Source organism: Pinus tabuliformis, chromosome Q (assembly GCF_031772625.1).
Source record: "Pinus tabuliformis cultivar Carrire ecotype Pingquan chromosome Q, CPIR1, whole genome shotgun sequence".
Taxonomy (NCBI): Eukaryota; Viridiplantae; Streptophyta; class Pinopsida; order Pinales; family Pinaceae; genus Pinus; species Pinus tabuliformis.
The window spans coordinates 1,325,654,389-1,325,667,800 of NC_142296.1; the positions used below are offsets into that span (position 1 = coordinate 1,325,654,389).

Below are 13,412 nucleotides of genomic sequence, written 5' to 3' on the forward strand. Positions count from 1 at the left end.
TAAAGCAGGCAGGAGTTAACACTGTTTTTGATTTGTCAAAGTGGGATCAACGCGGGGATTGGGCAGGATGGGACTTCCAAGGAGTTCCAGAGAGGTTAACACATCAACAAACTTTGATTGAAGATTTGCTGGAGGAAGCAACGCCTATCAACAGAACCATGAAAGACAAATGGGGGTGGGGCCAGACTGGAATCTACACAACAACAGCAGGATATAGAGCAATGCAGACCTTAAATAACAGCAGAGAAAACTCGGCCTTTTGGAAGAATGTATGGGATCCTTTAGCCCTACCGAAGGTAAACTTCTTTTTCTGGACCCTGGCTCATAATAAACTGTTAACAGGTGACAACTTGGCAAAAAGAAATATAGCAGGACCTCACAGATGTGCACTTTGCAACAGCAACCTAGAAACAGCTCAGCATCTTTTTTTGGAATGTAATTTTGCAAAACAGGTATGGAGCATTATCTTACAAAATTTTCAGATTACTATTCCTTCACAAATCTCTGTTGCAGATTTATATGCCAACTGGAATAGAATTTACCCCCAGGGCATCCCCTCCAAATCGTTCTGGAAAAAAATATGGACAGCTATCCCAAAGTATGTATGCTGGCAGCTTTGGTTAGCTCGAAATCAGCAGATCTTCAGAGAGATAAGTCACACTCCATTGAAAGTAGCAGCAAAAGCTAAATCTTTCCTACTGGAAGCAGCTCAACAGCACTATTTTAAAGAAGATCATCTGTTAATGCCTGAAGAAAAAAGATGGCTTGGAACGCTAGAGCCTCATCCTCACAAGCAGCTTTCCTCTCCAAAAAAGGCAAGCCAGGAATGGCGCATAAGAGAAGAAGATGACAAATTCCAACTATGGTGGCGGGCTCAGAATTTAACCACTATCTTCTTTGACGGAGCATCCAAAGGCAATCCAGGAAGCGCAGGAGCAGGGGGAGTCATATACTCCATAGATGGGATTGCAAAAGACTGTTTCAGCTGGGGACTCGGCCAAAAATCTAACAATCAAGCAGAAATCCTCGGGCTTCTGAAAGCATGCAACATTGCAAGAGACAAAGGAGTTAAAGATATCCAAGTGTTTGGAGACTCAGAACTAATAATAAAGAGCATGAAGATGGCAAACCCTTTTAGAAATGCTAGTCTAAACAAAATTCAGGATAGGTTGAAGAGAGTCATGTTAGACTTTAACTCCTGTAAGTTTTATCATATTCTCAGAAAGTCAAACGGGGAAGCAGATCAGCTGGCAAATAAAGGCAGCTCTTTGATGAAAGGTCTCCTAATCGTAAACAACGAAAGCACTATATGTATGCCGTGAAAAGCAAGCAGATCTAAATAGTAATAGGGTGAAGTATGTATTGTAACTGAAGCTGCTTGGGATCAGACCCAAGATTTTCCAAATTAATAAAAATATAACCGTTTGAGTTAAAAAAAAAAAAAGAAATTGTGCTTTTGGTTTGCCAAATATTCCAAGGAAACCAAAGCAATGTGATGCTTGTTTCTTAGGAAAACATAGCAAAAACCAATTTCATGATTATGCTTCCAGAGCACATAGAAGTGTCGCACTGATTCATTCTGACTTTTGTGGCCCTATGCTTGTTCTTTCTACAAATAGAAATAAATATATGATGAATTTGATTAATGGTTACGATGGAATGTGTTGGAAATGCCGGTTGAAAAGTAAATCATAAGCTTTTGAAACTTTAAAAAAATTTCATGCATGGATTGAAAATGATGCACAATCACATATGTACTCTTTTCATACTCATAATGGAAAAGAATATACTTCTAATGAATTTGAAAACTCTTTGTCGACATGGGATTCAAGAATATACTTCTAATGATTTAAAAGCTATCTTTTCCAACATGGGATTCAATATCAAACAATTGTGCCATATGATCCTCAACAAAATGTTGTAGCTAAAAGTCTCATGAGTAAGACTATCTTAAATATGGTTAGCTCAAAGATGTTTTAAAAAAAGGTAAATTTGATTTTTTGAGCTAATGTAGTTGTATGTGCAGTATATATCAAAAGCACATGTTTATCTCATGCTTTAAAAACTAGACTCATGAAATTTTATATGGCCATATTCCTTCGGTAAGGCATCTCAAGATCTTTGGTTCCACCTACTATGCCTTATTCCTAAGGAAGAAAGAAGAAAGCTTAATGCAAGGAGTCAAAAGTGCATCTTCTTGGGTTACTTAAATACTGCCAAAACATATTGCCTATACGATAAGGTAAATAAGAATTTTATTTGTGTAGAGATGTGATTTTTCTTGAATCTTCCAAGATTGACAATATCGTTGAGTGACAACTTGATCATTGGATAGATTCATTCATGCAAAAACTTATCATGAATTTGATAATGAGATTCCACATCATCAACGAGGGATCCCTATCTTGGTTCAATCTATGGAATCTCCTTTTGAAGCACTGTCTTCCCCTCATGAAGTTTCAACCACTTCTTCAAATTAGGATGACCCTTTGAGTGAAGTGATTGAGAGTATTGGAAGGATAAATCTTGATGCAACCTCATCTCAATCAATAGAGTAGCCTAAACCATCTGAGAAAGGTCCTCCAAAATGGCTCTTTAAAACAATTAAAAGTGTTCATCCCGATGATGTTAGAAAGATAAGAATTAGAAGTTCCACCATACAAAATGGAGGTGATGCAGATGATTTTGATTCAGTCGATGAATATGTATGTTTCTTATGATTGTGAATTAAATTTGTCTACTAGTTTTGAACCAAATTCCTTTAAATAAGTTGCTTCTCATAATGAATGGAAAGAAGTAATGCAAAAGGAGTATGATGCTCTCATAAAGAATGGAACATGGACGTTGGCAAACCCTCCATTCGAAACCAAACCAATCGGTTGCAAGTGGGTCTACATGAACATGTATAGATTAGATGAGTAGAAAGCAAGGCTAGTGGCAAAAGGATTTTCGTAGAAAGATGTCGATTATGAAGAAACTTTTTCGCCCACAACAAAATGGGCCACCATCCAGATTCTCTTTGCCTTAACAACTTAGAATGAATGAAAAATCCATTAGATGGATATAAAGAGTACTTTCTTGATTGGAGACTCGAAAGTTTTTTTTTTTAATGTCTCAACCAGATATTTTTGTTGTGAAGGAAGAAGAACATACAATATGCAAACTCATCAAATCCTTGTATGTCATAAAACAACCACTACGAGCTTGGTAAGAAAAAATGACTGAGCAAATTAAATTTCAAACACTTTAATCTTGATGATGCAACTTTATATGTCAAGAAAGTTGGAAAAAATGTTGTATATCTTGTGGTATATGTAAATGATTTATTGATAACAAGTAACAATGAAAACTATATTGCATCCATAAAGAAAGAGTTGAAGAAAGGATTTGAGATGACAAATTTGGGACACCTTCACTACTACTTGGGCATTGAAGTGACCCAACATCCAAGATATATATTCTTGTCCCAAAAGAAACACATTGGAGAATTGTTGAACAAGTTTAGCATGGCTAAATGCAATCCTTTGTCCACTCTAATGGAACAAAATATAAAGCTCACATCTAAAGAAGGAAATGAATTTGAGGATGCAACTAAGTATAGACATCGTGTGAGAAGTCTTATCTACCTTAACACTACTGGACCAAATATTTAATTTGTCATTGGAATGTTTTCCAGGGTTATGCAAAAGCCTTTGTGAAGGATGTTGATATGCTGCAAAAAGAGTTCTAAGGTACTTAACATGAATTTAAGACTTTGGACTAAAATATTCATAGGTAGATGACTTCAACTTGATTGAATATTCTGTTTCAGACTTTGATGGAGATAAGGAAAATGGAGTATCTACTTTAGGCTATGTTATGGGTTTTGGATCAAGAGTTGTTTCCTGGAGGTCACACAAACAAACACTTCTAGTAGATTCCATAATAAAGGGAGAATATGTGATGACTACAAAAGCAAATAAAGAGATTGTGTGGCTTTCGAAAATTCTTGAAAGCTTGCAAGAGAAACAAGTGAACTCTACTCTTTCGATTGACAATACTTCTATAATTAAATTGGTCAAGAATTCTAAATTTCATGATTGAACAAAACATATCAACACAAAGTATGATTTGATTCAACATCATGTAAAGACAAAGACTATTCATCTATGACATTGTTCCACCAATGAACAATCGCACACATCTTCACTAAAGCACTTGGAAGAGAAAAAATTGAAAGATTCAAAATGACCGTTTAGACTCGCAAACATCTTTTAAATTAAGAGAAAAAATGTTAGACACATAATCCTAAATTGAAAGATAATTTATAAATAAAAAAAATTAAATAATTAGAAACCCTAGAATGTAAATCCCAAAAATCACTAGGTTTTCATTTTTCATATATATATATATATATAAATAATGATACTCCCATTAATGGAAATAATAATTCTGAGTTACGTTCAGTGTCAACAGAGTCCATTGAGTCGGCGTGTAAGTCGAAAGGGATCCGCACCAAGGGGTTTCTACGGTCTATTCCAAGAGACTTGTAAAATGCCATATCCAAAGTAAGCATACATCACCGCTTACATCCCAAAATATAGCCTGCGAATTCGACATTGTGGAGGCCCGGCGGGGAATTAGATTGTCAGGTATTTCTCGAATTCCTTCGCGCAATTCTCATCTACGTTAAATTCATCTAAATGAGTGAACAAGCAAGTTAAATTAATGTCCCGTCAGGCCAGTCGGTATATTTGATCTTTGATCTGTTACAGAAGGGTTACCTGATACAGATGGGTTTTGCTGGTTTCTTTGAAAGGGTTTTAAAAAATCTACTGGTTTATTTGAAAGGGTTTTAAAGATCTTTTTAATGGGTTTTGATACATTTATTTATTTATTGGTAACTTCTCTTTGTTTTTGCCCCGATTGTTGGGTATATTTATCACCAGCTAAGAGGGCACGGAAATGATTCTTTCCAAATTGGGATCAGATCATTTATTGCACCTTCTTCTGCACATCTAAGTTTTGAATGGGATTGGCCTTGTTTTTCAGTTACTGTTAGCAGACTCAGAGGAGTTGCAGTCGACTCTGAGTTTAACTCTGTTGTTTGAGTCAGCTACTCGCAACCCCTAGTCATACTCGTGTTTTCACTTGACTGTATGACGACTACCAAGCCAAACACCTAGTTAGTTGACTGAATGAGATTGACTAGGGAGACTGGATTGTCTGAGAAAAAAGAACACTCATTTTGCTTCTTTTGCTGACCCAATTTCCTGGAAGCCAGTCAACAGGCCCGCCAGCTTTCCCATGGCATTTTATAGCATGCAGTATATCGTTTTTGAAATTTTTTGTGGGTCCAAATTTGTTTCTTTAAACATGCCATGTGGGGCAGTTGTGCATGATATTGACTTCCTTTAGCTTAAGTGCTAGGTGTATGGCAGATCTATTCCACCGTCACCAAAATTTGCTTGATATCAGCACTAGGTTAAATTCATATTCCCTTTAGTTTAACATGTCAAATAAATGGGCATTCGCTGGCAAGAATGGAATCCTGGTAGATTGTTTATCACTCCATCAATTTGACCAGCTTCCCAGGCCAGTGACATGAACACCATGTATGTAATTTGAGAGTTCTTATTGAAATTTTGGATCATATCGTCATTTCATACCATGATATTATTGAAAAATAACTTTTCTTTTTCCCTTGAAATTTTGGTGTAATTTTTACTTATAATTTCTTGACTCATATCCCAAAAGTTTGCCAAGTCATTCTCCAAGTCAAGTCTGATAACTTTGTTTTAATATGACATGCACAATTTTTTTGTAAGTTTGTTTAGATTAACTCTCATACAGGAAATTAATGAAGGGATATAACCTTTTAGGGTTAATGCTGTTAATTTTTATTTTTAATTTCTTGACTCATATCCCAAAAGTTTGCCAAGTCCTCCAGCCTCCAAAGTCATTCTCCAAGTCAAGTCTGATAACTTTGTTTTAATATGACATGCACAATTTTTTGTAAGTTTGTTTATATTAACTCTTATACAGGAAATTAATGAAGGGATGTAACCTTTTAGGGTTAATGCTGTTCTCTGATAGCTTCCTTCATGTTATGGTTTTCTTTATTTAGTGATTATCTGTCGTCTTTTTCTTAAAGCAGGTTAGCACATTGTCATTCGAAGTTCAAACTGCCTTTATTTGTTGCTCTGTTCAAAATCAAGTTTGCACTGGTGACTGCATGCAATAGCTCGGTAAAAATCATTTTCCATTTTATAAAATACTTGAGGAATTTCGGTGGTCAAGACTATTATATACTGAAAGAGTGATATATGGATTCCGTGGGAGATGATGAAAAAGTGTTGAGCTATGGTGATGTTTTGTTAAGGGGATCTGATTTGAAGATTCTTCAAGGCCGTGATTATCTTAATGATCGTATCATTGAGTTTTATTTTTGCTACTTGTCTTCCTCCACCTCTCCTAAGATCCTTCTTCTTGCACCTTCAATATCATTCTGGATTGTGAATGCCCCTGATGCTAGTAGCCTCCAGCAATTTGTTGATCCCTTGAAGCTTCCAGAAAAGGAGCTGGTTATCTTCCCCATCAATGACAATGAAGACTTCAGTGCGGCAGGCGGTGGTTCACATTGGAGTTTGCTTGTATACAGTAGGAGAAGGAATATCTTTGAGCACTATGACAGTTCTGCACAGTGCAACGCAGTGTATGGAAGCAAATTATTTGAAAACATTAAGAGTTTTATGGGTCCTCCTGCATCATCTGCCACATTGGCCTTGCATTTCACACCTCAGCAAAGAAATGGCTATGACTGTGGTTTATTTGTCTTAGCCATAGTGAAAGAGTTGTGTGCATGTGAAGGAAACATTGCTGGTGATGATTGGGAAGCTGTCTTGGAGAACCGAGTGACAGCATCTACAGTTGGAGAGATGAGAAACCAAATTTTAGATATTATCAATGAGCTGTCTAGCAAGAGCAAAACTTGTTCTTGTTGATTTTGATGCCATTAAGTGAAGTGCATTCATACAGTATTTGCGTCCTTTTTTAGGGTCACTTATTTCTGGCAAAGCACCTAACCGGTATAATTGATTATGTTAACTGTTTTATGTTCAACATTGCAGTTGCAATGTTTAGCCCTGTACAAATGCATTCATGTTAAGCTGCTTCAAAATAACTGCCATCTGTTTTATTAGGACGCTTATTGTCTTTTTACAACCCAGGATGTTGTGCGGAAAGGCAGCATGATAGATACTTCTAGCAAAAGTTGGCTTTGTGAGAATCTTTATAAACCAACGACTACACTCATTAATTTCTTAGAATATGATGCTTGATACATGAATAGAAAGAAATATTTATCTTTTATAGTCACTGATTATCTGTTTGTAGAAATGCATGACAGATAGGAAGACAACAATATAACTCTAAATATCTTGGCACCAGTGCTTGAAATCAAAATATTAAATGCATCATCAGAGGCAGCTACCTTTTATGTTTTCTATTGCTGGAGTTAGAATCCAATTCCCAGAGACTTCGTGAAAACTCTTAGAAGATAGGTTGACATGATATGGGCTCTTTATTTCTCGTAATATGAGATAATTACAACGAGAGATTGTGGAAGTACAGAAATATGAAATAAGAGATTGCTTCTGGGTTTAAATAACTTATCTTTATTGCCTATAGAGGAGGACGGATGACTGCAAAGTGAATGTGAGTATTGGGTCATTTGTCCATATTCAGTTTCTGTCATAAGCAAATTGGTACGGTTTTGCAGATTCAGTTGATTATGGTTAAACTCTTCTATAATCTTGTTGTTAATTTTGACTGAAAATGTTTTAAATATCAATGTATTGCTAATGCAAAACAACACATAGGGTAGGGAGGCTCTAACAAACACCTAGAGAAATTAGATTGCAGTCTGTCTCGTTAGTCTTCTCTCGTTTGGTCTCATCCACATTTGGCTTTAGTGTGTTGACATGCGGTTCTGTGCTTGTGGGGCAAGGTGATGAACCCCAATGCTCCTAGGAGCGCTATCAAGCATTGAACTCTAACTAGACCTTGTGTCCCTTCATGTAGATTTGCAAAACAAAAGAATATATCACATCTTTTTAGAAATAGAAAGTAAAACTTGTCATGAAGCTTCCAAATTCAATAAAAAGTTTCCACCTATGGAATTTTCCGTGAAGAATGAAAAATGACTTGTAAGGCTTAGTGACCCCTATTAAAATTTATTGAAATAGATTGGTCTCGTTCCCCCACAAGGTTGACTAATTTAATTAGGCTGACTGCCCCTAATAAGGTTGACCAAATTAATCCTTCATAGTGAAAGGACATTGTAAGGGTGGTGGCTTGTCATTGACTAGACTTGGTTAGGGGCATGACTAAAATATAAAGTTGTTTCCCTCCATGGTAAAGAGAATATGAAAAGATGGAGGCCTATTTTGCATGATCTATCCTTGGTTGCTAGGTATGAATTGAAGACTATGCAAAAGGACAATTTTTGAAGTCAACTAAGGCTTTCCAAATGGATTCAAGTCTTAACATACCACTTGCTAGTGGTAACTAATAATTCTGTATTGAACCTTTTCTAAAGGCTTTTTTGGCGTGTAAAACCACTGGAGATATGAGTCACTAAGCCTAAAGGACATAAGGGGTTTTATAAATTTTAACACTGAGTTCATCCATTAAATAGCATAATCCTTAATAGTCGTAATTTGAAAGATTTCATTGGGTAAACATTCAAAGTTTTTGTGCAAAATATTTTGTGAACATGTTATGAATATTCTCAAGGTCCCCCCACCTTATAATTTTGTCCTTTTGATATATCCCCCACCTTATAATTTTGTGCCTTTTGATATATATCATAAAGTAAACTTCTACAATTTTTTTGAAAAATTAATTGTTGATTATTCACTGTTGACCAAGTATGGAAGGACAATACTAAGCTCCCAACAAGCTCATACTTTCCATATAGGTCCGCTTTTATCCAACATTTTGGGTGCTTCATTAGGTATCTATTACTTGCTCTAGATTTAGTGACTAGAGTGGTCGCCAAACCTTTCTTATTCTCACATTCCTTGGTTTTAACCATGTTGATCATTAGAATTCAAAGGCTTGGGATCTTGGCTTTGTTAAGCTATCGTGGCCTTTTGAATGTTATTTCGAAGGGTAGATAGAAAAAATTGCTTTCATTTTGCATGGTCATAGTCTATTCCACTCCCCAAAATGAATTAGCAAATGTTCTTTTGAATCTCCTTGATTACCTAATCCCTTATACCAATTGGTTAGTTTTTTGATCATGTAGCATAGTTTTTCTATTGATATCAAAACATCTTGAATTAGTGTTCTAAACTTTTCATCGACCTTGATAATAAAAAAACTCATTGATACTTCGATGTAAGAGGAATAGCTTGATCTCACCAAAGTGTGTCTTTTTAGTTTATGTTTGAACTCATTAATGTTCCCATGCTTGCCCACTCTCTATCCTTGATTTGAATGAAACATTCCTTCTTATCATGGGAGCCTTTTGAGTAACATGTGATTTTAGGGTCCTACGAATGTCTCCGAACTTTGATAATGGAGTAGCCTTGATTTTTGCATAGAAGCTTGAAAGTTTGACATCAAACTTTCTTGGATGCCCTCAATATTTCTTAACTCTTCAAATCCTCACATTGAAGTGCTCTCACTTTTTGTTTAAATAAGTCGCAATCTATCAAGGCCTTTCAAAGTAGATTTTTGCACTATTATTGTAAACCTTTTGATATGCGCTATTCCCTTGATTCCTCCATTTGAAAGATAAAGCCATTCCTTTTATTACTTTTGAGGATTTTGAATGGTTTTTAAAATTAGTTGGATGTTCCCAAACAGCAATATCTTCTAAAGCTTCAAAGGAGTGGGTGCAATTGATGTTATCATTGAAGTTGCTTCAAGATTTGGATTTTGAATTTCCAAAACGGTTCAATATCATTAAGAAGTTCGGGGATTGATGACAATGTGATTTAGGCCATTGATCATATTCTCATTTTTGAAGGTTTTGTGGAATCATTGTCAACTCAACTAATGGTCAAATTCAAACAAACAATTTAGTTGCACATTGGGAAGGAGGGAGACCATTGAGAAAAGTGTTATCTATCTATCTATTTATATATTTAGAGCCATTCACAAGTTTTTTAAAGCCACATTTTCTTTTGTAAGGGGTCATCCATTCACAAATTGGTTAGAGCATTATATATATATATATATATATAAATAGAGAGAGAGATAGTCAAACTACGTTTAGTCCACATTTGTTTTTCGTAAGGGATCATCTATTCCCAAATTAGTCAAGATTTTTTTTGGAGAACAACCAATTGAGCCCTAATGCAAGGAGCTTCTTAGAAATACAGTTTGAGGGATAAATATTGCACTTCCCCTCCATCTTGATTTATAAGCATTTTGAACTCAACCTTGAACTTTGATAGTCTTAGGACATGTACTTTTGATCTCAGGCTTCTAGGCATTTTGATTAAGCCATCAACATTGGTAGAGTTAGAGATAATTAGGCCAAACTTGTGGTTGCTTTTGAATTTGTACCTTTTTAGGTCTTATTTGTTTGAGTGTATCCTTCAAATGTATAGCACATAAAGAGCTACTATGGCACCATTGTTAATGTGCTCTAGGCCCCTTAATTCTACCTTTTGTTCAATAGGGTTACACAACTTGGAATTCTATGTCTCACACAATGAGTAACAATAAAAACCTCTTAATTATTTCATTGAATAACAATACTAATACATTGTGTTGTTTTGAAATGCATGATTGGTAGGGTTGTCTCAATGATCCCGAATAAGGCGAAAATGAAAAAAACAACTTCAATTAATTAATCCAAAGTAATGGAAGGCACCACCATTATATTCTTTAGTACTTCCAACAAGATCAACCTTCCCCATTTTTATGAATATGCGGATCTCTTCAAGATGTACAAAGAAGAGGTTGAGAGACCAACATTTGCCAATCAAAGTGAATAAGACAATAACCATGCTGTTACAAATGGCAATGTATGAATATCCCGGCTTTATAATGTGGTAATGAGATCAACAATCTTCCATTGCTTGGACATGATTCAATGGTTTGTTGAGCACACACATGTGGAAACAAGGGGAATAATGTCAAACATTGGCATGCATATAACATCGTATGGCATTGACAACCAAGATGTAAATAACAAATTTATAATAATTGAGGAAGAAATACCTAATAACTGAAACCAATAGTGCTTCGAGGAGCATAATTATTGCACTATCATGAAGGGATGGTGGGAGTAAGGAAGATAGTTTAGATCTAAAGAGGCCAAATGGTACCACACCATTAACCATAGAGCTCCAATATGAGATGAAGTGGCGTTGGCCAAGGAGCACCATGGAGAGAAGGATGAACCACACTTGAGGAGATGGTTTTCAAGTGGTAAATGATCTTGTCACACACATTGAGGAATTTCAGTGGGCATGACTATTATAACTAATCTTTATTCCCTATAGAGAAGGGCGGATGATTGTTAAGTGAATGTGAGTGTTGGGTCATTTGTCCATATTCAATTTTCTATCATAAGAAAATTAGTAAAATTTTTCAGAATTAGTTGATAATGGATTTAACTCTTCTACAATCTTGTGGTTCATTTTGACTAAAAATATGTTGTATGAGTGGATGGTGTTGAGGTCATTTTTTTCTTATAAATATCGATATATTGCTAATGCAAAAACGAATAAGGTTAAAACTAGCTGAATGCAACATATAGAACATAATTTTTACCTAAAATATAACCAAGATTACAGGTAGGGCAACTCTAACAAACACTAGAGAAATTAGATTACTTGCTTTGAGGCCTGTCTCATTAGTCTTCTCTCCTTTGGTCTCTTCCACATTTGGATTTAGTGTGTTGACATGGGGCTTTTGTGCTTGTGGGACAAGGTGATGGACCACAATGCCCTTAGGAGCACTATCAAGAATTGTACTCCATCTAGTCCTTGTGGCCCTTACATGTAGATTTGTAAAACAAAAGAATATATCACATCTTTCTAGAAATAGAAAGAAATACTTATCTTGAAGCTTTCAAATGCAATACAAAATTTCTACCAATAGAATTTTCCATGCAGAATAAAAAATGACTTGTAAGGCTTAGTGACCCTTATTAAAATTTGTTGAAATAGATTGGGCTCGGTCCCTCCGCAAGTTTGACTAATTTAATTGGATTGATAGCCCCTAATAAGGTTGACCAAATTAATCCTTCATATTGAAGGGACATTGTAAGGGGTGGCTCGTCATTGACTAGACTTGGTTAGGGGCATAACTAAAATATAAAGTTGTTTCTTTCCATTGTAGAGAGGACATGAAAAGAGGGAAGCCTATTTTGCATGGTCTATCCTTGGTTGCTAGGTATGAATTGAAGACTATGCAAAAAAAATGTTTTTGAATTCAACTAAGGCTTTCCAAATGGAATCAAGTATTAACATACCACTTGCTAGTGGTAACTAATAATTCTATCCTCTATTGAACCTTTTATAAAGATTTATTTGGTGTGTAAAACAACTGGAGATACGAGTCACTAAGACTTAAGGACATAAGGGGTTTTACAAATTTTAACACCCAGTTCATCCATTAAATAACATAATCCTTAATGGCCATCTTTTGAATGATTTCATTCGGTAAACATTCAAAGCTTTTGTGCAAAATACTTTGTGAACATGTTATGAATATTCTCAAGGTCCCCCCATCTTATAACTTTGTACCTTTTGATAGATATCATAAAGTAAACTTCTACAAATTCTTTCAAAAATTAATTTGTCGTTTATTCACTATTGACCAAGTATGGAAGGACAATGTTGAGCTCTTGACAAGCTCATACCTTCCATATAGGTTCACTTTTATCCAAAATTTTGGGTGCTTCATCAGGTATCTATTCCTTGCTCTAGATTTAGTGACTAGAGTGGTTGTCCAACCTTTCTTCTTCTCACATGCCTTGGTTTTAACCATCTTGATCATTAGAATTCAAAGGCTTGGGATCTTGGCTTTGTTAAGCTATCATGGCCTTTTGAATGTTACTTCGAAGGGTAGACATAAAGACCTACTTTCTTTTTGTATGATCATAGTCTATTCCACTCCCAAAAATGAATTAAGGAATGTTCTTTAAATCTCCTTGATTACCTAATCCCGTAGACCAATTAGTCGGTGATTTGACATTAGGGAAATTTTAAGGTAAAAAATGGATCTCAAAACAAAAATGTACAACAAAAATCAACTTAATAAGAACCAATAGGGTTCAATATGTGATGTCAATCATGGGGGATGGTTCACCATTTTTGGAGTAAAAAGGTATTAAGATTAAAACAATAAAAAAATGACAAAAAAACCATTTTTTTAGCTCATATTTTCAACTTATCCCCTTATGATTT

At 35.4% G+C, this 13,412-nt stretch overlaps 1 pseudogene across 2 annotated transcripts; it reads left to right on the forward strand.

Annotated features, from left to right (window-relative positions):
• The first annotated feature begins 4,421 nt into the window (after positions 1–4,421).
• On the forward strand, positions 4,422–7,356 carry LOC149224725 (NEDD8-specific protease 1 pseudogene; annotated as a pseudogene). Of its 2 annotated transcripts, none has more exons than XR_016249533.1 (2): positions 4,422–4,631; positions 6,134–7,356. The product of XR_016249533.1 is annotated as an NEDD8-specific protease 1 pseudogene, transcript variant X2 (transcript). The 2 variants fall into 2 exon arrangements; XR_016249532.1 differs by having other exon boundaries at positions 6,137–7,356.
• Positions 7,357–13,412: the final 6,056 nt, after the last annotated feature.